At 38.9% G+C, this 24745-nt stretch overlaps 1 protein-coding gene and 1 pseudogene across 1 annotated transcript in view; both read left to right on the top strand.

Moving 5' to 3' along the window:
• The window catches only part of csmd2 (CUB and Sushi multiple domains 2), a 472613-nt gene that overhangs the window by 185834 nt on the left and 262034 nt on the right, over window positions 1-24745 (top strand). The window lies entirely within an intron of this gene.
• Window positions 20279-20404, top strand: LOC134309312 (U1 spliceosomal RNA; annotated as a pseudogene).

The raw sequence follows: 24745 nt of genomic DNA, 5'->3' as shown, positions 1-24745 counted from the left end.
CTAACAACCAGGGACTTTATGGCCGGACTCCAGAGTGCATCCCTCTTTTCACCAAGAAGCACAGAAAGGGTAGACTGGTAAAAGGCAGGAGGAGTTTGGAAAGGTCTGCAGAGTTCTAGGACACCGTTTTATGGAGTGAGAAATTAAAACTGGAACTGTGTGGCCATATGGATCAGGAAAATAATATCCGATCAGTCAAGCATGGAGATAGGTTAGTGATGGTGAGGGATTGTTTTTTATTGCTGCAGAAACCAGCAATCCTGACCATGTGACCTGCGTCATTGCCTTAGAAGTATAAAGGCATTTTGAGAAGGAATGCTATGCCTTATATTGTGACATTAAACCTTGATGATAATTAGAATATGAAAATGATCCCAAGCACACTTCCAAGTCAACCAAAGCTTGGTTAAAAAATCAGTCCTAGAGTGATCTTTTTAGTCTACAGATTTGAATTCTTTGGTGGGATTTAAAGCAAACCCCAAGGAGCCAGAAGCTTTTGCACAAGAAGAATAGACAAAGATTCCACAAGAAAGCTGTCAGAAGCGCATTAGTACTTATAGAAATCGCTTATAAGAGGTTATCAAGGCAAAAGGATGTTCCACCAAGAACTGAGGCTAGGGCTAAATAATAATGCACATGGACATTTGACAAGAAAATTATGGTAACTGTATGTACAGTCATAATAGGCAATGGTAACTGTATGTACAGTCATAAGCAATGTTTAACTGTATGTGCATTTGTACGATGCATTTGAAATCCCAGCGCTGGTGTGTTAGCGTGTTTTACCGTTGTGCCACCTGGCCGGCTTGAATATCTATTCTGATCAAGTAACACTTTTTCAGGATGACCATGCCCCCCACTCCACAGGTCGTGAGAGGTTACTGATTATTTTGATAAATATTTAAATGGTTTAAATCAGTTGTTATTACCTCAGTAGTCAGCAGACTGCTACCCAGCTGACTATCTGTGAGAGATCTGGACCTATATTCACTCTGATGATTCTTAAATTATGCTTTTTGAGTGCTTTTTTAATCTTAAGCTTCTCTTCCCATCAGTTTATGTCTCCTTCCCTCCTTCTGTTTAATCAACTGCTGAGGCAGCAGACTAAGTCTTGAAACTATATTTTGGCCTCTTATCCAAGATACGGCGAAATCAATAGCTGTCTTTTTCCTTACCGCAAGGTACTCTTCATTGTGCCTCATTGTGCAAGTCAGGTTTTATTTAGGTCTGCCATGGCTTAGTGTCTCAATTCACACCACACCATCCATCAAAATTGCATGAACTTTGCTTAGCTGGACTAAGGATGAAGTGCACCACTGTCTGGTTGTATTAAAGCCAGCCACACCGCAGTGATGCAGTGCTGTCAGGATTCGCTGTTTGGCATCCATCTGGCTTACTTAGCATTTACCCAAATCAATAATTTTGCATTCTATTTTGCTGTTTTGTATATGAAAGGAATATTAAAATTTATTTTAATAGCAGTGTACTGAACATTCGTGTTTTCGAACAAAGTGGAGATTTGTAAAGCAGACATTGAAAATCTTTCAGGCCTCATGGTGTGAAGGTGAACTGTGAAGCTATTGATTTTGGCCTCACACCTTCTCTATTGGCCCCTATGGTCTATTTAGTTCCACATGCTCTGCTTGCACAGCAACAGGCCCACGCTGCAATACACTGTGGTTATGGATCAACAGCGTGGCTCATAATGTAAGTGTTTGTGTAAGCATGTTTGCTGCTGTGCAGATTTTGTCCTATATAATGACAGATGAGGACAAGAAGTGAGAGAGAAAAGCTAATGGATGAGATCGGTGCCCCTTGGCTTTAGTTGCACATGGGTTACTTCTCATAACTAAGCACACTTAGTTTTAACAAAAGGCTGACTACTTGCTGTATCAGTGAGTAGGTGTTATATGTAATATTTTACAGACATTTGGGTCCCTTGCATTTGCTATAAGAGACAGATCAGTCTGTACGGCCTTAGTGTTTGACATTTGTGCTGGGCATTTCATCAGAAGGTTGTAGACTTAAAGCTACCTCTGTTTAGTTCTTAAACTTCTTAATCATCAACTGTTCATTTATTTATTTATTATAAAAAGCTTCTGTCAAACATTTAAATGTAAAAACCATCTAGTTTCAGTTAGTTAATTCAGTTAATAGCTGAATTTGACATCTAAATGTAATCCAGCTGTGTAATTTAGCATTTTTTATATTTGTATAATATAAAACTGTTATAAAGTCCTGTTATTGACCACACGAATGTTTAATGTATTTCTGTAAAAGTTTACTAGTTGAAAAATTTAAAGGGAATGTATGCATTAGTATACTGTAAAAACTGACGATGATACTAATCCTATGCACAATTTGCGCAGTAATGCAGCTGTGCAATTTAGCATTTTTTATATTTGTATAATATAAAATTATTATAAATGAAGTCGGGTATTGACCACACGAAGGTTTAATATATTTCTGTAAAAGTTTATTAAAGGTATGCATCAGTATGCTGTTAAAACTGATGATAGTACTAATTTTATGCACAATTTGCGCAGTAATGCAGCTGTGCAATTTAGCATTTTTTATATTTGTACATTATAAAACTATTATAAATGAAGTCGGTTATTGACCACACAAAGGTTTCATATATTTCTGTAAAAGTTTAATAAACATGTGCATTAGTATTCTGTCAAGTGATAATAGTACTAATCTTATTCACAGTTTGCACAATGGCACAATGGTCAAAAAGCAGAATGAATTACGCCTTCTGAATCTGTGGCCCATCTTTAAAGATTTTGAACATGTAGATGTCTTACTGGCCTTATTTTTTCCTTGCATTATACAGTATACTGTATTTATATAGTAATTTTACTTATAATCCAGCATAAACATAACTATTAAAAAAGATGTTACTTCTAACAAGGCAAACAAGATGTATTTGTGTGTAACATATCAATTTAAATCTATTTTGGGTTATCTGCTGTGGCATAATTATGCATGATAAATATTCAGTTCTTCACAGGGGCGGCACAGTGGCTCAGTGGGTAGCACTGTCTCCTCACAGCAAGAAGGTCCTGGGTTTGAGCCCAGGTGGAGTGGTCTGGGGCCTTTCTGTCTGGAGTTTGCATGTTCTCCCCGTGTCTGTATGGGTTTTCTCTGAAAGCTCTGGTTTCCTCCCACAGTACAAAGACATGCAAGTAAGGTGAATTGGAGGTAGAAAATTGTCCATGACTGTGTTTGACATTAAACTTGTGAACTGATGAATCATGTGTAATTAGTAACTACCGTTCTTGTCATGATGTAACCAAAGTGTGTTAAACATGTTAAAATCCTAATAAATAATAATAATAATGTACATTGTTCTTCACAGTAAGCATGGTCATTTTATTTTAGAGCTTGAAAAGTTTCTGGTTTTCAACTGTACTTCTAATTCATGATGCACAGTTAAGTAATCTTAATATTTAACTTGGTCATTTCACCAAGAAATAAACAGACCTTTGCCACAATAATCATGTTTACAGAACCATCCGTTCTAATCATTCCTTTTTACTTTTAAGAAACTTGAAGTTTCTTGCCTAAAATTCTCATAGTATTTGTCCTGGGTTGCTATTGTTGGGCAGTTGTAGCCTAGTGGTTAAGGAACTGGGCTAGTAATCAAAAGGTTGCTGGTTCAAGCCACACTACTGCCAGGTTGTGACTGTTGGGCCCTTGAGCAAGGCCCTCAACCCTCAATTGCTTAGACAGTATACTGTCACAGTATTGTAAGTTGCTTTGGATAAAAGTGTCTGATAAATGCTGAAAATGTACATGTTGGGCTGCTACAGTAAATGGTGGCTGATGTGTGGAGCTATATGTTATTCATACATAAGAATAATGTTTTTTTTGTTGTTGTAATTTTAAATATTCCTCTATTACAAAACACAGGCTAAGACTGTCTGCCTAACACCAATTTTTAGCACTTTCGCAAATTGGCTTTGTAAATCCTTTAATGCAAACCTGAAATTACAATAGAAATGCAATAATCAGTCTAACACCTTCCTCAGCACAGAATTAGGGCTTAAATTACAGGTTGTTTAGAATGATTTCTGTGGTTTTGTTTAACTGAAAAGGAAACAATTTATTCAAAATGCTATTTAGCTATGATTGAGCTGCATTGTATTTCTTATATCGAGTTGGACCTGAATTGCTTATGGTTGACCTCATAATTATTATTGCCAGGTATTAAAACCCATGCGTTTATTGTCTTTTGGTTGTTTTCTATCCAATATTGATCTTGGAGGGAGGGAATGAGAAAGCAAGCTCTTTTTTTAGTGTTGCTCTTGCTCTGTGTCCTCGATTCTGCATTATACATCACTCTCTAATCTCACCCGCACACTACCACACATTAACATGATTAATTCATTTTCATCCAAGTAAGATTGGAAGGATATTTGCATAATATTACTGGTACAGTACAGTGCTTATAAAATATGTAGAAATAGCAAAAGCTAGTGTGAATCCTCTCATGCAGTGTCAGAAAAATGGTATTTGAAACGAGCATTTGTTCCCCTAGGTACAATGTAAATGTGTCTTGAAAACAAATTAGTAACCCTAAATTTACTTATAAAATAGAAATAAATATATATTATGCTCCTACACCCAGGTATTCTGGTTTTCTTTCAGGCTATATCTAACGTAGTACCACTAATCTGGCCTGATTCTATACAGCCCTGGGTCTGGAATCATCTTGGTGGTGAGTCAGCTATACAGCTACTACTCACCATCTCCTTACACTGGATACTACAAATAGCCTTTAGGTGTAAGTGTGAGTGAGTGATTGTGTGAATTCCAGGAATCATTGGATTCCCGGTACAGAGTGCATTGTTTCCTATGATAGTTATGAACCTACTGCAACCCTGGTCATAATGAAGTGGTTACTGGGAATGCATGAATGATTATCATTGATTTATAAAACTGATTACCATAGCAATCAATTTTTACTGTGAACGGTCATGACTAAATTAGGGAATTAAGTTTATTAACAAATTAAGATGTTTAGCATAAATATTATGAACATATCCTTTGTTCCTTTGTAGCCAATTTGTAAAGCAACCAGCAAACTGATAAAAAGTAACTGTTTGTTCAGACAGTGCTTAAAAGATCCAGGGCCTATTACAATACAATATCATTGAATTCCATGAACTTCCATGGCCACAGGTGTATAAAACCAAGCACCTAGGCATGCAGACTGCTTCTACAAACATTTGTGAAAGAATGGGTTGCTCTCAGGAGCTCAGTGAATTCCAGTGTGGTACTGTACCGTGATACATTTACATTTATATTTTCGACATTTAGCAGACGCTCTTATCCAGAGCGACTTACAGAAGTGCTTCCATAGTAAACATTACCTTACTCTAGTTTAAGCAGACAACAGTACAAGAACACACGTCTGCTAAAATCTGTTAGAACCAGTGTTTAATAATAAGTGTTTTTTTTTTTTTTTTTTTTTTTTAAATAATTAAGAGCATTAGTAAGTACGTCATCTTAAATGCTTACTAAAGAGGTGGGTTTTTAATCGTTTTTTAAAGTGATAGGATGCAACAAGTCCAGTCGTGAAATTTCCTCGCTACTAAATATTCCACAGTCAACTGTCAGTGGTATTATAACAAAGTGGAAGCGATTGGGAACGACAGCAACTCAGCCACCAAGTGGTAGGCCACGTAAAATGACAGAGCGGGGTCAGCGGATGCTGGGTTTGGCGGATGGCAGGAGAACGGTACTTGTCTGACTGCATTGTGCCAAGTGTAAAGTTTGGTGGAGGGGGGATTATGGTGTGGGGTTGGTTTTTAGGAGTCGGGTTCAGCCCCTTAGTTCCAGTGAAAGGAACTCTTAATGCTTTAGCATACCAAGAGATTTTATAAAATTTCGTGCTCCCAACTTTGTGGGAACAGTTTGGGGATGGCCCCTTCCTGTTCCAACATGACTGTGCACCAGTGCACAAAGCAAGGTCCATAAAGACATGGATGAGCGAGTTTGGTGTGGAAGAACTTGACTGGCCTGCAAAGAGACCTGACCTCAATCCGATAGAACCCCTTTGAGATGAATTAGAGCGGAGACTGCGAGCCAGGCCTTCTCCTCCAACATCAGTGTATTGACCTCACAACTGTGCTTCTGGTGGAATGGTCAAAAATTCCCATAAACACACTCCTAACCCTTGTGGAAAGCCTTCCCAGAAGAATTGAAGCTGTAATATGGTGGGCCGACATCATATTAAACCCTATGGATTAAAAATGGGATATCACAAGTTCATATGCGTGTGAAGGCAGACGAGCGAGTACTTTTGGCAATATAGTGTATATAGACATGTGATTGAGTTTGTCGGTCATTCCTTTCTAAAATGATAAACGTTTATATATATATATATATATAAAGGCCCTCAGAGTTCGAATCAATAGAGGTGCTGTCGGTTGGTTGGGCATACACACAGACTTGATTGGCTATGTCTGGGGTGGTTGGCTGAAGCTCCATGACTTTATGGGGAAAATTAATTAGTAAATTGGGGAAAATGTTCGTCCTGTAGAAAAAAATCGGCCTTTTTAACTAGGTTGACTGAGCTAGCCAGGATTATTGGGCCAGCCAAATGCTGCTTTTTGGGTTTCAGTCCAAGACAGAATAAAGGCCAAAAAACCATCATACGTGGACTTTCTCTCTGTGTTATATGTCTGAAATCTTCAGTATTAGATAAGAAGAAAATGAACTAGGTAAAATAAAACAGGGACATTAAGGGCTTCTTAGGGACTCTTCATATCTAATGTAATACAAGACATTTTTGGAGCCCTTTAGTGTCAGTATCAAGCACATCTTGCTTGTCTTTTCAGCAGTCCAACACGTCTTCTCACAGTGGACTTCAAATAGCATTATTTATTCTCATCTGGTGCTCTGGTGTAACCTGCTATTGCCTGGAGAATTACCACCTGTGTCCCAGAAACTTTGTGTGGGGGTGGATAAGTGTATGAGCAAGAGTTAGAGAGCATAGGAAAAAGAATGAATGATTGATGTCAGGATGTCAGGAATCAGGTTTATCTATTAATTATTTATTTAGTGTTATCTATTATTATTTTATGTATTATATTTTTTATTTATTTATTTTTTCAACAATACCGAGGAACCAATTGTACCAACACTGACTAGATACGCTTGGCATTCACAGCAACTTTGACATGATAGTGGTGTGTTAATGTGCTTAGCACTGGCAAGTGCAAAGCTAACCTCCACTCCTGATCAAGGAGAGCCGTGACCTACACACGCCTATACATGTGATGACTGCATCTTTTATTTGTTGTTTAGTCTTGCGCCTGGAGAGTCTCCACTGCACTCCACTCTCTAGTCTAGTGTGGTCTAACCTGTCTGGACTAACTAAAACAAGTTCCCAAAAAAAAAAAAAACATATATACGTAGACATATAAAAGTTACAAATAGGCAATATCCCTAGTACAGTGCTGTTAAATGGTATTTGCCCCACACTTGATTTCTTGTATTTTTGCTAATTTTATTTTATTTTCATGTTTTACAACCACTTTATACTGGTCAGACTTGTGGACCTGCCTTAAATCTCAATGAGATTCAAGTCAGAACTTTGACTCGGCCACGCCAAAACCTTATTTTTGTTTCTTTTGATCCATTGAATTGGACTTGCTTGTGGTCCTACTGTCCTACTTCATAACCCAGCTGTGCATAAGCCTTTATCTCATGAACTGATGGGCTGGCATTTTCCTTTAAGAGTTTTTTATAGAGAGCAGAATTCATGGTTCCCTTAATTGTGATCAATCGTCCGGGTCCTGCAAAGCAGCCCCAGACCATCACAGTAACACCGACCTGTTTAACTGCATGTCTAATATTCTTATGGTGGAATGCAGTGTTAGCTTTATGCCAAATGTAACCAAAGTCTTATAAAAAGTGCCACCTTTGACTCATCAGTCCACAGAATACTATACCAAAGGTCTTGGGGATCATCTTGAAAAATAGAGTAGATGATCATAAGCACACAACATGCAGAAAACACAGTACTGTATTGTCTAAAATGTAGGTCCTTGGAAGAATTGTCCCTAGCAATGGAGGATGCTGAAACAGCAAGCTTTACCCTTCCAGGCATGTTTAGACCTCAGAGAGGGACAAGCCAGGCACCCTAAAGCTGAAGGTCTAAGGTTGCTTGCAGGTGTGTAGTTCTAAGTCAAGTGTAAATAATCTGAAGCAGGAGGTAGGCATGCTTGATAAACTCTTATCACTTGTAGTGCACTGGGATTCACACTCGTACTGCATTGATATTCTACTAGATATCTTTGTGTTCAAAGATGTGGAACAGTATTTTGGTTATTTATGAATCGTGTTCTTCTGGAGTTTGATCAAAGTTAGAATTATGAGCTACAATCAGATGACCTTGTTTAAACCTTTTATGTCTGTAATTTTTTCATACACTCCATAATTTAGGATTGAAACATTTACCACCACCATTGTATACATTTTTACACTATGGTCATATGTATGTGGACACCTGACCATGACTTGTTATATGTTTCATTTTAAATCTATGCCCAGTGCAAATGTATGTGACAAAATCAGCCTCCACTCTTATTGGAAGACTTTGTAGAAATTTGTGCCCATTCAGTTAAGTGTTTGTGAGGTTGGGTTATAATGTTAAACAAGGATGTCTTTTCTAATTCAAAGGGGGCGGCACAGTGGCTAAGTGGGTAGCACTGTCGCCTCACAGCAAGAACGTCCTGGGTTCGATCCCCAGGTGGGGTGGTCCGGGTTCTTTCTGTGTGGAGTTTGCATGTTCTCCCTGTGTATGCGTGGGTTTACTCCGGGTGCTCCCGTTTCCTCCCAGTCCAAAGACATGCAGGTGAGGTGAATTGGAGACACTAAATTGTCCATGACTGTTCGATATAAACTTGTAAACCGATGAATCTTGTGTAATGAGTAACTACCATTCCTGTCATGAATGTAACCAAAGTGTAAAACATGACGTTAAAATCCTAATTAACAAACAAATCTAATTCAAAGGTGTAAAATAGGTTGACAGCAGAGTTCATCAAACCATGTCTTTATTGACTTTGCTTCATGCACATGGGCACAGTCATGCTGAAAGAAGGGCTTGTCCTAAACTGTGTCCACAAAGTGAAGCATTTCATTCACTTAATAACTTAATATAAATCATTTGATACAATTATATTAATATAATATGTTAATATAAATAACTTAATATAAATAACTTAATAAAGCCACACCCATTTCTAACAGGTACAGTGTATCACAAAAGTGAGTACACCCCTCACATTTCTGCAAATATTTCATTATATCTTTTCATGGGACAACACTATAGACATGAAACTTGGATATAACTTAGAGTAGTCAGTGTACAACTTGTATACCAGTGTAGATTTACTGTCTTCTGAAAATAACTCAACACACAGCCATTAATGTCTAAATAGCTGGCAACACAAGTGAGTACACCCCACAGTGAACATGTCCAAATTGTGCCCAAATGTGTCGTTGTCCCTCCCTGGTGTCATGTGTCAAGGTCCCAGGTGTAAATGGGGAGCAGGGCTGTTAAATTTGGTGTTTTGGGTACAATTCTCTCATACTGGCCACTGGATATTCAACATGGCACCTCATGGCAAAGAACTCTCTGAGGATGTGAGAAATAGAATTGTTGCTCTCCACAAAGATGGCCTGGGCTATAAGAAGATTGCTAACACCCTGAAACTGAGCTACAGCATGGTGGCCAAGGTCATACAGCGGTTTTCCAGGACAGGTTCCACTCGGAACAGGCTTCGCCAGGGTCGACCAAAGAAGTTGAGTCCACGTGTTCGACGTCATATCCAGAGGTTGGCTTTAAAAAATAGACACATGAGTGCTGCCAGCATTGCTGCAGAGGTTGAAGACGTGGGAGGTCAGCCTGTCAGTGCTCAGACCATACGCCGCACACTGCATCAACTCGGTCTGCATGGTCGTCATCCCAGAAGGAAGCTGACGCACAAGAAAGCCCGCAAACAGTTTGCTGAAGACAAGCAGTCCAAGAACATGGATTACTGGAATGCCCTGTGGTCTGACGAGACCAAGATAAACTTGTTTGGCTCAGATGGTGTCCAGCATGTGTGGCGGCGCCCTGGTGAGAAGTACCAAGACAACTGTATCTTGCCTACAGTCAAGCATGGTGGTGGTAGCATCATGGTCTTGGGCTGCATGAGTGTTGCTGGCACTGGGGAGCTGCAGTTCATTGAGGGAAACATGAATTCCAACATGTACTGTGACATTCTGAAACAGAGCATGATCCCCTCCCTTCGAAAACTGGGCCTCATGGCAGTTTTCCAACAGGATAACGACCCCAAACACAACCTCCAAGGTGACAACTGCCTTGCTGAGGAAGCTGAAGGTAAAGGTGATGGACTAAACTCAATTGAGCACCTGTGGCACATCCTCAAGTGGAAGGTGGAGGAGTTCAAGGTGTCTAACATCCACCAGCTTCGTGATGTCCTCATGGAGGAGTGGAAGAGGATTCCAGTAGCAACCTGTGCAGCTCTGGTGAATTCCATGCCCAGGAGGGTTAAGGCAGTGCTGGATAATAATGGTGGTCACACAAAATATTGACACTTGGGCACAATTTGGACATGTTCACTGTGGGGTGTACTCACTTATGTTGCCAGCCATTTAGACATTAATGGCTGTGTGTTGAGTTATTTTCAGAAGACAGTAAATCTACACTGCTATACAAGCTGCACACTGACTACTCTAAGTTATATCCAAGTTTCATGTCTATAGTGTTGTCCCATGAAAAGATATAATAAAATATTTGCAGAAATGTGAGGGGTGTACTCACTTTTGTGATACACTGTATATCACCTGAGGTCAATAATTATCACATATATTGCCTAATATATTGTTCACATACTTTTGTCTTTTGATATTTGTTATTTAGGCATTTAAGCTACCACTGAACAAAACCATTCACTCTTAGTTGCTTGTATTGTATACTGTCACAATTTTAAGTTTATCTGTGTTCATGCTGAGTGCCTAAATGGGCAGTGGTGGCTTACTGGGATTGTAATATTATTTAACAGGTAAGGGTTCAAAGCCCTTAGCTGCTTGAATTGTGACTTGTTTAAATTGTGAATCAGTTGGGATGAAGCATCTGCAAAATAGAGGACCAGCTCCATAACAGTATTCATACATTTGGGTGTTAGATGTCCTTAAACTTTGTGTTGTGTTTGTATATACAATAGATTCAAAAAGTATTCATACCCCTAGATGTTTTTAACGTTTTTGTGTTGTGGATTTGATTTTGAATAGCTATGCTAGCCATTTTACCCATCAACATTATTTATTTATTTGAAAATTAATCAAAAATTGAAACCTCCTATTCACAAAATTATTCAGATCCAGTTTTACATTCTTCGTAGAAGCCAATTGGCAGCAATTACAGCTGCATGTCTTTTTGGATACGTCTTTGCACACCTACATTTGGGTTTATCTCATTTTTTATGGCAGATGCTCTCAGGCTCTGTCAGATTAGATAGTACACATCTGTGAACTGCTATATTCAGCTCTCTCCACAGATGTTTGATGGGGTTTAAATCTGGAATTTTTTGGGTCAGCCAAGGACATATAAATACTTATATGGAAGCACCTCATTGGGCTATTGTTGTATTAAAAGTTGGACTATCATCAGTGTTTGCATACACTCATAGACACATAGAGATGTTTTCTTCAAGGATTTTCCTGTATTTGCTGCTGAAAAGCACCCCAGAAACATAGTCCTGCCACCACCATGTTTCACTATAGGGGTGGTATAACCAGGTTATTTATAGTGCCTATTTCTCACCAGATACAGTGCCTCAGTTCAGGTGTTGTCTCATTAGACCAATATAATCTTTTTCCACAACCGTAACATTAAAACCACCTCCTTGTTTCTACACTCACTGTCCATTTTATCAGCTCCACTTAGCATATAGAAGCACTTTGTAGCTCTATAATTACTTACTGTAGTCCATCTATTTCTCTGCATTCTTTGTTAGCCCCCTTACATGCTGTTCTTCAATGGTCATGACTCTCACAGGACCACCACAGAGCAGGTATTATTTGGGTGGTGGATCATTCTCAGCACTGCAGAGACACTGACATGGTGGTGGTGTGTTGGTTTGTGTTGTGCTGGTATGAGTGGATCAGACACAGCAATGCTTCTGGAGTTTTTAAACACCTCACTGTCACTGCTAAACTGAGAATAGTCCACCAACCAAAAATATGTCCAGCCAACAGCGCTCTGTGGGCAGCGTCCTGTGACCACTGATTAAGATCTCAAAATGACCAACTCAATCAGCAGCAATAGATGAGCGATCGTCTCTGACTTTACATCTACAAGGTGGACCAACTAGGTAGGAGTGTCTAATAGGGTGGACTGCTGTGTCTGATCCACTCATACCAGCACAACACACACTAACACACCACCACCATGTCATTGTCACTGCAGTGCTGAGAATGATCCACCACCCAAATAATACCTACTCTGTAGTGATCCTGGGAGAGTCCTGACCATTGAAGAACAGGGTGAAAGCACGTTTAAAAAAAGTATGTAGAGAAACAGATGGACTACAGTCAGTAATTGTAGAACTACAAAGTGCTTTTATATGGTAAGTGGAGCTGATAAAATGGACAGTGAGTGTAGAAACCAGGAGGTGGTTTTAATGTTATGGCTGATCGGTGTATGTGTCATTTACATGCCATTTATCAAACTCAAGCAGGCTGTCATTTGCCTTTTATTTAACAGTGACTTCCATTGTACCACTCTGCCATAAATGTCTGATTTATTTTGTGCAGTAAAACACGGCTGATCGTTCAACAGGTTCTCCCATCTCTGCACCGGACTTTTTGAGCTCTTTTAGAGCTATTGTTTGGTTCTTTCTCACCTTCCTGACCAAGGTCCTTCTGATCAAGGTCTAAATTTAATTTGGCCAGACATCCAACTCTGGGGAGGTTCAATGCTGCTTTCAAAAATATTGAGGCCACTCTTGACCTGGTTACACTCAGAGCCTTGTTTTATATGCCTGCCCTGATCTTATACACTCCCACAATTTGATCAAAGAGACTCACAGACACTTCCTTGAAGTTCATGGCCTAGTTTTTGTCCTATTATTTCAGTGTAAATTATGGAGACTTAAAGATCTAGATGGTTGCCTTTCTGAATGATGTCCAATACATTTAAATTGCAACAGATCAACTCGAACTCTGAGTTCTAGGCACATCTTAATGTAATGTAAGCAAACATAATGCTCCTGACTACAATTTGCCACAGTGAAGGCTCTGAATAGTTTGTAAAAATTATTAGTTTATTTTCAAAAATTGGGGGGGGGTTGTGTGCTGCGACTTATTATATGGTGCATTGTGTGTGTGGGTGCTGGGTGGAACAGAGCGTGGGGTCAAGAGGAAAGGTCTTTCTTTGCTTTTTCTATCATACTAGGAAGATGTATGTTGTGTATTGGCTTGCTGAGCAATTTGTCTTTGTCCAATCGCTAGCAGTCAGAGGACATCTTTGCCTACTGCCAACTCACCCATGTGACAGAGGTCAAGAATACAAGAGAGAAGGTGAGAGAGGAAGAGATAGAGAGATGCTTACATCATTTTAACAGAAGACAAAGCATTGTTTAGACATGCATCAGTATGTACACGGATCAGCCATAACATTAAAACCACCTCCTGGTTTCTACACACACTGTCCATTTTATCAGCTCCACTTACCATATAGAAGCAATTTGTAGTTCTACAATTACTGACTGTAGTCCATCTATTTCTCTACATACTTTTTTTTAGCCCTCTTTCTTGCTGTTCTTCAATGGTCAGGACCCCCACAGAGCAGGTATTATTTGGGTGGTGGATCATTCTCAGCACTGCAGTGACAATGACATGGTGGTGGTGTGTTAGTGTGTGTTGTGCTGGTATGAGTGGATCAGACACAGCAGCGCTGCTGGGGTTTTTTAATACTGTGTCCACTCACTGTCCACTCTATTAGACACTCATACCTAGTTGGTCCACCTTGTATATGTAAAGTCAGAGACGATCGCTCATCTATTGCTGCTGTTTGAGTTGGTCATCTTCTAGACCTTCATCAGTGGTCACAGGGCGCTGCCCACGGGGCGCTGTTGGCTGGATGTTTTTGGTTGGTGGACTATTCTCAGTCCAGCAGTGACAGTGAGGTGTTTAAAAACTCCATCAGCATTTGTGTCTGATCCACTCATACCAGCACAACACACACTAACACACCACCACCATGTCATTGTCACTGCAGTGCTGAGAATGATCCACCATCCAAATAATATCTGCTCTGTAGTGGTCCTATGGAGGTCCTGACCATTAAAGAACAGCATGAAAGCAGGTTAAAAAAGTATGTAGAGAAACTGATGGACTACAGTGTATAGTCTAATAATGCATTATTTTCATCACAAACATATTGTGACAAACACCACAAATGCCCATATGAAGGCAGCAAGGGATTTAGAGTAGCCAGTACATCAACTGACATGTATTTTGGTCAAGGTGTCTTGCGGTCTTGACCCATTTTTTTCCCCAAGTCTTTTGTGTTGAGCTAAAAGCCACCTTAAACCTCTTTTCTTTCTGCCAACTTTTCAATTGGTGTGGCACGCACAGAAATTAATAAGAATCCCAAAAATTCCTGGCGCATTTTTTAATTAGATGAGATGATTAGGAAATCAGAGGAGAGGAAAATTAAAGAAGGGATTAGCAGGGACTTAGACACTAGGAGACAAAGCTCATGTTATCGCCGCTCATCAGCAACAAGCTCCGATCTTTAGTAGTCCCTCTTCTCAGTGGGCAGCCTGAGATTACAAATCAGAATTTGGCCACTGAGCTGGGTAAACAGAAACACACATATGCTTAAATAAATAAGGACAAACTCCAGGTCATTATGGGAAATGAAGCGAATCAGGTGGGTGGGTCATTCTACTACGCTAGGTTGAACTGTGACAAGTAGAGGTAGAAAACAGGTCAGGGCCCACGGCTTGAGTCAGAGTCTTATGCTTCATGATTTCTGAGCCGTTCATCCATGGAGTGCTGCCATATCGCACACTCTAGTTAGGTTATGTTAGGTTTGATCCATTTGGCTGGAGGCATACCAGTAAAACTGAAGAACTGCATGGTTGGTGGTGGATATGTTTATACAGTAAGAGGAAAAAAAGTGTTAAGCTTTTTGGTATTAAATATCCTTCCAGTCCAAATATCCACTACAAATTTACATACATATCTTTTTTTTTTTTTATGGGCGTAATATCTTTTGACTTCGTGCTTAATTAATTTACTTTGACTTGTATTTCATTGCAGACAGAATAAACCCATGTTTTATCGGGTCAACTTTTTTGTTAATATACAGTACATCCATTCCTCACAACACTTTACAGATCAGAGGTGTTCAGCTTATGCCTAGTTCACACTACACGATTTCTGCCCTGAATTTTGCTCGGCGTCTGGTCGCCGCTAGATTTGGCAGCTCGGAAGCAACTCGGCGTTCGAAACTCGGCTCTCGAAACTCGGGTCTTGATTGCTATATGTGAACTGTTCAATGACACGATCCGAGCGGCTCACCGACTCAAGAAAAATATCTAGCATGTTTAATATTTGGACCAGTCGGCGACTCTAAATCGTGTAGTGTAAAAGGTGTTGCGAGTGATAGTGAGTGTGGTGTCAAGCTACAGCCAATGAGAATGCAACATACGGGGTGAGAAGAAACCTGTGGGCGGAGATGTAAAAATGTGGGACAGGGGCATAATATAGTTTCTATCAGAATACATCGGCACACACAAGCTTTACAGTATTTGTGACCTTATCATCCACATCAAACCATAATCCCAACGCTGCATTGCAAAAAATATTTATTTACCTCCAACTCACTACAGTACAGAACAATCCCTGCTGGTCACGTAGCCCAGTTCACTCTGATTCATTTATTTTTCCTACTTGATTTTACGCTGCACTTCAGAGCACAAACAAGATTGATCGCTCGCTTCTGCTGGTGTGCATTTTTGGACGTGGTATCATTAAACCCCTCGTCACTTCTCGCGTGTGTTTTCGTGACAAAACATTTTAGTTTGGGAGACCAGAGAGACTCATCTGCAATTCCTTTCGGTGAGAGATCGTGTAGTGTGTGACCAGTCGTGTATATGAAATCCACAATGACTTAAGACTCCCAATTGCAAAAGAACCAGTTGTGAAATGTGAACTGTACAGCGATCTGACAGATCCGAAAGTCGTGTAGTGTGAACTTGGCATCAACTTTGCGCCCCTGCCCTTTTTCACACTGAAATTCCTCCAGATTCCTTGACTCATTTAATGACATTATGCACTGTGGAGGGAGAAGTATGCAAATCCCTCCCAATCTTCCTTTGAGAAACATTTTAAACCATTTCAGTAATTTTCTTATTTATTTGTTGACAAATGGGAGATCTTGCAATCTTAGCTCCTTAAAATCTCAGCCTTTGGTGGATACTGCTTTTGTACCAAATCCTGATTACAACAACCTGTTGATATCACCTGTTAAAAATCACACCATTATCTAGTCCTAGGTTACCCGGGCCCAGTTTTTTTAAATGTGTTGCAGGTCTAACATGCAGGAATGGATGTTTATTAACAAATGAAATTAAGCTGGTCGACAGCACAGCTGAGTTTGAGATTTGGCGAAAAGATTCTTAAAAAACTAAATGATTTATAAAAAAAAGTGTTTAGACACAACTACTTTGTTGCAAAGCCTTTTTTGGAGATTGTCTATTACTATTTTAATATTTACAGCATAGTGGTTTAACACCTGGAAAAGTGTGGATTTATTTTCTCATCCAATCAGGTTGAATTTTGCTTATATTTACTGATACATTGCTTCATGTCTCTTTTGATGATGTAACATGTCCAGTAGCCTTTAAGACAAGCACCTGTAAATTATGATGCTACCATCTGGATACTACACTAAGTATGATATTTTTAGAATTCTTATACACAATACTTACTTCTCCAAACATGATTATCTGAGTTATAGCAAAAGCATTGTTTTGTTAAGATGTTTGTCCCACACCTTAGACTCATCTGCTAGAGTAAGCACAAACATTACAACTATAATTTGGATGCAAAGATGATTGCAGTGTAGATAATTACTTTTTGTTTTATGTGTAAATGCTGTTCCTGCTTTTCTGCAACTTCTTTCTTAGTGATTGACTTTCATTAAAGCTGAGAGCATGTCAAATCTTGTGTGGCTGGCAGGATCTGTCCAGAGATGTTCAGGATTGAATGGATTTCAGTCTTAAACAGATTGTTGAACCAATCGTACCCTACTTATTACGTGAAAACCCTCCCAACCACTGGTTCCCATTACACACACAATTGTGTAAATCAACGTTATTATTATGTATTGTAATCAAAGATAATGTACATTGAACGTTCACTTAGAGGGTGTGTACATGTTATAAAGAAGCCAGTAAGTATGCACAGTATATAATGATCAGTGCTAGTAACCCAAATAACACAACAGTCAGTAATAGATCTGTGCACCACCAGATAGCTCAATAATACTAATAATAATAATAATAATAATAGTGTTTGTATTGCCATCACCTGCATAATTCTGTGTAACAGTTATTGTTATCTAATTAGAATACATTCTCTGTAGGCATTTGGATGGCATGGTGGCTAAGTGGGTAGCACTGTCACCTCACAGCAAGAAGGTCCTGGGTTCGATCCCCAGGTGGGGCGGTCTGGATCCTTTCTGTGTGGAGTTTGCATGTTCTCCCCGTGTCTGTGTGGGTTTCCTCTGGGAGCTTGGGTTTCCTCCCATAGTCCAAAGACATGCAAGTGAGGTGAATTGGAGATACAAAATTGTCCATGACGATGTGTGTCGATGTGGCCTTGTGGGCTGATGGACCTCATGTAACGAGTGACTACCATTTCCTGTCATTAATTTAACCAAAAGTGTAGAACATGACGTTAAAATTCTAATAAATAAACAAACAAACTCTGTAGACATTTAAATCTCTCCTCTTAGGCTTTTTTTATTACCTAGTATTGACCACTGTGACTTGGATGTAATCAAAGTTATTGCCCACTGCCACAGCGTCTGTGTGCCCAGTGCCTCCAGGTGTGTTGGATTAGTGTCTAAAAACAACCTTGTCTCTTTACTTTTCATCAATAAAATCAAAGCCTTTACTTATAAAATAATCCTATTTTGTTCTTTTTTACATTTTAACGGTTATTTACATTAACAGTTGAACTCTACCTGAAGCTGTCTCTTACTCTGTTGCTCTGTCAATAATGATTTAGTTTTCAGAATTATAGCCATTCTGTCCTTTCCATCAAACTACAGTTTGGAACCAGAACTATGTTGGTGATTGTGCTGTGGGCTTTCTTTTCATAGGCTTATTAATATTTCATCCTTTAGATTTTCATGCAGCACTTCACTTTAGTGCTTGGTGATGATGAGAATGATTTTCAATATAGAATCAAAGATCTCTGCCAGTTTTGTAGGTAATTCAGAAAGAAAGGGGGTATTCTGGAATGAGCTAGATATTTTAATAGAATTTGGGATGGGAAAAAAAAGTGAGCATGATGTGGAAGGCAAGGAAATTGGGGGCAAATGAAGGTCACTGCTAATTCTAGGTATCCAATAAGCTTCCACAGTGGTAAAGCATACATTGTTGGAAAGGTTTGCTCTCTAGTGAGGAAAGCTGCTATTAGTCACCGCTTTTTCCATTAATGTCTTGTCTGTGTGGTCTGATATAATATTATACAAGGGCCATGAACAATACTTGTTTCTAATTGGGTAGCATTTGTGCAATAATTCTTTATAAAAGGATTCCTTTCTCAAATCTAATGATTTAGCCAAAAGGCCAGAGCTCACAGTTCTAAATTAATGTGACTTATTATATTGGAGCATAACAATTACGAAAGACAGACAAAGCACTTTATGCTAGACCTGTACTTACATTATGCTGTGTCAGTACAAGGGATGTCAATGATCTATTGATTAACCGATAACCAACAAATAAATCATTGTTTGATTAATGCTGTCAGTTAAAAATCATCATTTAAATTTATCTTCATTATTGCTGTTTTGTATCAGTACTATAATAACATTGATGTCACGAAATATTTAAAATACTAATTGCCTCTCAGTTACTTATGATTGTTAGTGCTTTTACTTTTTATAAACTTTATAAAATACATTCAAAATCTACATTCTAAATGCTGAACATAAACTCACTGTGTTCATCTTACTGTATAATATTACTGTAGTGTATTACATTTACATTTTACATTCGGCATTTAGCAGACACTCTTATCCAGAGTAGAGTATCCATAGTAGACATTACCTCACTCTAGTTTAAGTAAACGACAGTCCAAGAATATATATCTGCTAAAACCCTGTTAAAACCAAAGTTTTATTTATTTATTTATTTTTTAATAAGAGTGAGTGAGTAAGTACATGTAAGCTTAAGTGTTTAGTAAAGAGGTGGGTTTTTAATCGTCTTTTGAAGACAGTGAGAGACTCAGATGTTCGGACAGAGGAAGTTTGTTCCACCACTTGGCTGCAAGTACAGAGAAAAGCCTTGATGCATGTTTTCCTCGAGTCCTGGGTGGAGGATCAAGTCAAGCAAGACTAGTGGCTGGGAGGTTGCGTGGTACAGAGCAGGGTTTTATTAGACCTCGGAGGTAGCTTGGGGCTGGTTCATTTTTGGCTTTGTAGGTGAGCATCAGTGTTTTAAACTGAGCAGTGGGGTGATGTGGCAATGTTAGGTTGGTTAAAAACCAGGCAAGCAGCTGCATTTTGAATGAGTTGCAAGGGTTTAATAGTGGACATAGGAGCACCTGCCAGGAGGGAGTTGCAGTAGTCCAACCGTGAGATTACAAGTGACTGGACAAAAATCTGAGTAGCTTCCATGAAGAGAAATGGCCGAATCTTCCTGATGTTGTAGAGGAGGAACCGGCATGCTCAGCTTTCGACAGTACTGAGCCTCACAACCACCCATAGTTATAGTTTGGAAAGCGATTGCATTATGATTAGTGAGTTCTTTTGCCTCAGGTTAGTCTAGATCTACACACAGTTTTGTATGCTTCTTTTCTTTCCAAAACTTCATTGAACTGCAGTTATAGTTCTCCGTTTCTCAGTTTGAGTTCTTATTACATGTTGAGGAAATAACAATTGTGACCATGTTCACTGCATAACATGTGAAGCATTAAGACTTGTTGATATGAAATTGTGATGTTTTACATGGTTACCTGGCAGGGGCGAGACAATGATCAAGAAGGTGGTTCACCCAGGGCGAGGCTCAGCCATTGCACTTCGGTTGTGCTGATCCCTGCGAATTCCTCAAATGTGGGAATCTTTTGTGCTCTCCCCTGGTATTTGGGACAGTAGTAGCCTAGTAGGTAGATCTTTGGGCTATCAATCGAAAGGTTGGGGGTTCAAATCTTAGCTCTCCCACATTGCCACTGTTGGGCCCTTGAGCAAGGCCCTTAACCCTCTTGGCTCCAGGGTACAATGGCTGACCCTGCGCTCTAACCCCAGCTTCCAAATGAGCTGAGATGTGCAAAGAAAATAATGTCGTTGTACTGTACACCTGGAAATGTACTGTATATATGACAAATAAAGGCATTTTATTCTATTAATTCTAAATTCTGACAGGAGGCTGTAAGCTTGTCACTCAACCATTGATCATTGATGTTTGGTTATTGGTTAAAAATATTTGGCAAAATTGGAATTCCTAGTCACCACTGAATGAAAATTAAAGAATGAATGACATAAGTCCCCACAACTTCCCACAAACATCTTTTAAGCTGGTATGGAAAGTCTGCACCTATTTACACTGGACACATTACCCTATTGCAGGGCATCACACAATTACCGGGTGACACGGTGGCTAAGTGGGTAGCACTGTCGCCAGGTGGGGCGTTCTGGGTCCTTTCTGTGTGGAGTTTGCATGTTTTCCCCGTGTCTGTGTGGGTTTCCTCCGGGTGCTCCGGTTTCCTCCCACAGTCCAAAAACATGCAAGTGAGGTTAATTGGAGATACTAAATTGTCCATGACTGTGTTACATATAACCTTGTGAACTGATTAACCTTGTGTAATGAGTAACTACCTGTCCTGTCATGAATGTAATCAAAGTGTAAAACATGACGTTAAAATCTTAATAAATAAATAAACAAACACACAATTACCACTTATTCTGGAGTAGTTAAAGAAGTTCAACTTCTGCATGCTGTTAGGTCTGGAAACTCTTGGAGGAATACTTGAAGGAAACCCATGTACACACATTACAAACATACAGAAGAGGTGAGGATCAAACCCAGAATTAAAACGACCAGTGCTGCTGTTCTTGCTGCAACACAGTGTCAAAGGCTACAGTGTAGAAGAGTTGCACTATGAGACTTAAAGTCCCAAAAAGGTACTAAAATTTCTCTTAATCAGCCCCTGGAATTATGCAAAATCCTTAATGGGAATTAAGGGAGCTTAAATTTGGACTCTAATAAAGTGAATGGGTGCCCTGGGTTTGTGTTGCCTTGCAGTGTGTTGGCACTCTGTTCAGGTTGTTTTTCTGCATTCTGCAGAACTAGCACTGAAGATGAATTAATAAAACTACGCAACGTCTACTAAAATAGGGCATAACCTTTAAACATTTTGAACATAAATTTACCATTTTACTTTGGTGCAGTGTTTTATTCAGTAAGTGTTTTAATGGTATTAATAAAATTGGCTCTGGATCATTTTGAGTTGACTGTTTAGAAGGGTCAAAGCCAGAGCAGGGTGGGAAGGATGCCAGATCCAGTTAAATTATTCACCTATTCACTTTGGTCTACTTTCCTTTTAATTTAAGCCTTCATATTACCTTCAACCTTTTATCCTTTTCCAAGACTTGCTGTATTTAAAAGCTTTTTTTAATCTAAAACAAATACTTTAACCACACTGATCTAATTTATTTGCTTCTGTGCCATGTTCCTTTTAATTACACTGGACAACAGTTTCTGTTTCCTTGACATTTTTTGGTGATTGTGACAGACCCATTCAAACTGAACACAAATGGAGTTTCTGATTGTCTGTTTCTCAAATGTTTCTCAAAACAAGTGGTTTATCTGCCCTGGAGTCAAATTCTGACGAATTGGCCAGTTCTTTTTAGCGTAATATGACTTTTTTTATGGCTGTCCCAATTGCAAATGAAGCAGCAATACTTGGTATACTGGTATAGCTGAGCTGCAATCCAAGAAGCAGTGCCACTCTAAATCTCCAGATGATTCAGTTGTAGTTGCTGTACTTGATGTGTTTCAACACCAGTTCCATGTTCTGATATGTTTCCTTCATGTGTGCAGCATACCAACAGGTACTGAAGGATAGATAGTGCCACTGAATAACAAGACAGCCTTGAGGCTTAACAATCATGAATCAATAAAATGGTACGTGATAGGAAAACTTTAAGGTGATTTTTGTTATCAGCAGCTCAAAATACATAAGATACACACAAAAGTGTTCAAGAAACAAAATCTCTGTTGCCCAGTGTTATGACACAATACATGATCCTCTTAATTATATACTTTTTGTTGCTCTGAAAAAAATATTTGCTGACTTGATTTCTGCTGTTTTTTATTACTATTTTTTGCTAATGTTCCTTCTTCAAGTGATGTTTAGATCGAACAGGTCTGGCAGTAAATTGTCAGCTGGTTAACCAGTTGATTTATTAGCTGATTTAGGGGGCAATTACTTTAGGTCATTAAGGGGGGCTGAACAGAATTATTCCTTCATTATTCATTAAATAAAATCATCATTTAAAGAAAAAGTAATTTGGGTTATCTTTGTTTAATATTATATGTAGTGTAATGCTCTAAATATGCAAAATTAGAGGAAATTGGGAAGGGGCAAATACATTTTTACAGCAGTGTCTATTTAGGAAAAATAACACAAATTAAAGTCAGAAATCAATATTTGGTCACAGCTTTCATGCATTTTGGGATGCTTTTGACATGAATTTTGGGTGGCTTTCAGCCACTCTGAGTGCAAAAATTCAAGCAGCTAGGCTCTGTTTAATGGCTTGAGAATGATTCATCTTCCTTTTGATTATATCTGATAGGATTTTACTTAGGTACAGAGTTGAAGATTGGGCTGATCATGACAGGGTCTTGATCTGGTGGTACTCCATCCACACCTGGTTTGACCTGGCTATGTGACATAGAGCCTTAAAAAAAAAAATCAGAGAGAATGTGAGACATGGATGGCCAGGTTAAAATTGGATTTATCAGAAAAGACCTTACTCCAGTCTTTTACTGTTCAGTTCTTATAGTCAGTTGCAAAGCTGAGCCTGGCTTCTCTTTGCTTGTCATTGATGAGCCCTTTTCATTGATTATTCACCTTCACTTTAATTAAAGATTTTATATTGTCAACATTTATTATTTTTTTTAAGACTTGCTGTTTTTAAAGGCTTTTTTTTTTTAAATCCAGAACAAATACTTAACCATACGGATCTAATTTACAGTGGTACCTTGTAACTCAACATCCCCTAAACTCAATCTTTTGAAACTCAATGCCTTTTGTCGAGAAATTTGTACCCTTAAACTCAACGTCTTTTTAAAAAGTTTCTTTTAATTTCAAATTAACAATAAGCCGCCTCTTTGTTCAGTGCTTGGCTGGAGCTGGTGCAGTAAAACATCATCAAAGTGTGCATATGAGATGAATCTGCATTTGTGTGGAATAACAGTTAAATCCACTCTGAAAGCGTCCACATGTATCTGTGTTTAGCTGGAATATTTCTCCTGTTTCACTTTTAAACTTGTGCTATAGCTCGGTGTTCTGAGAAATTGTAAGAATCAGCTTTTTTTTCGATAGAGTCTAAAACACTTATCGTTAAAAAGCAGTGCAACATCTAATGTACCGCTTCTCATGTGAATGTGCCTTTTCTGAATGGAATACAGTATTCCAAGATCAAGCAACTCCACGATTAAGAAGTATAAGGAAACAATTAAAAAGTAAAGTTAAAGTGCAGGTTTTAGTGTATTTTTATTTATTTTGAACTGCTTTCAATTGTAGTTTAGTGTTTTTATATTATATTTGTGTTATTTCCAGTGTATAAGTGTCAAAAACAACCCCATCAGTTTACATAAGCCTACATTTACATTTTCGGCATTTAGCAGACGCTTTTATCCAAATGAACTTACAATTATGACTGAACACAATTTTGAGCAATTGAGGACCTTGCTCAGGGGCCCAACAGCAGCAACTTGGCGGTGGTGGGGCTTGAACCGGCAACCTCCTAGTTACTAGTCCAGTACCTTAACCGCTGAGCTAACACAAGCCTAAAATATATGCAGTTCCACGGGACCATGGAACACATTAACAGGTTTCCCATACATCCTTATGGGAAGAAATACCTTTAAACCCAACTCCTTTTAAACTCAACACCAATCCCAGAACCAATTGACGCTGAGTTTCAAGGTACCACTGTATTTGCTTCTGTGCCATGTTCCTTTTATTTATTATTAGACTCACTTACCTCTCTGTAAAGAAGGCCTGAGTACTCAGAACTGCTGAACCAAAGCACAGAAATGTGGCTTCTGATAATGAGAAATTTTGGGTCAAAACAACCAGCAATTGTACTCATCTTTGCTCTTTTTTCTGACGGTCAAGCTCTCTAACCCTGCAACCCTTCAACTTTTCTGTAATACACAATATGTTCTTTAGAGCATAGAGCTGTTTT

This window comes from Trichomycterus rosablanca, chromosome 2 (assembly GCF_030014385.1).
Source record: "Trichomycterus rosablanca isolate fTriRos1 chromosome 2, fTriRos1.hap1, whole genome shotgun sequence".
Classification (NCBI taxonomy): Eukaryota; Metazoa; Chordata; class Actinopteri; order Siluriformes; family Trichomycteridae; genus Trichomycterus; species Trichomycterus rosablanca.
The sequence above is the reverse complement of the archived record's forward strand: the minus strand, read 5'-3'. Positions and strand labels throughout refer to the sequence as shown.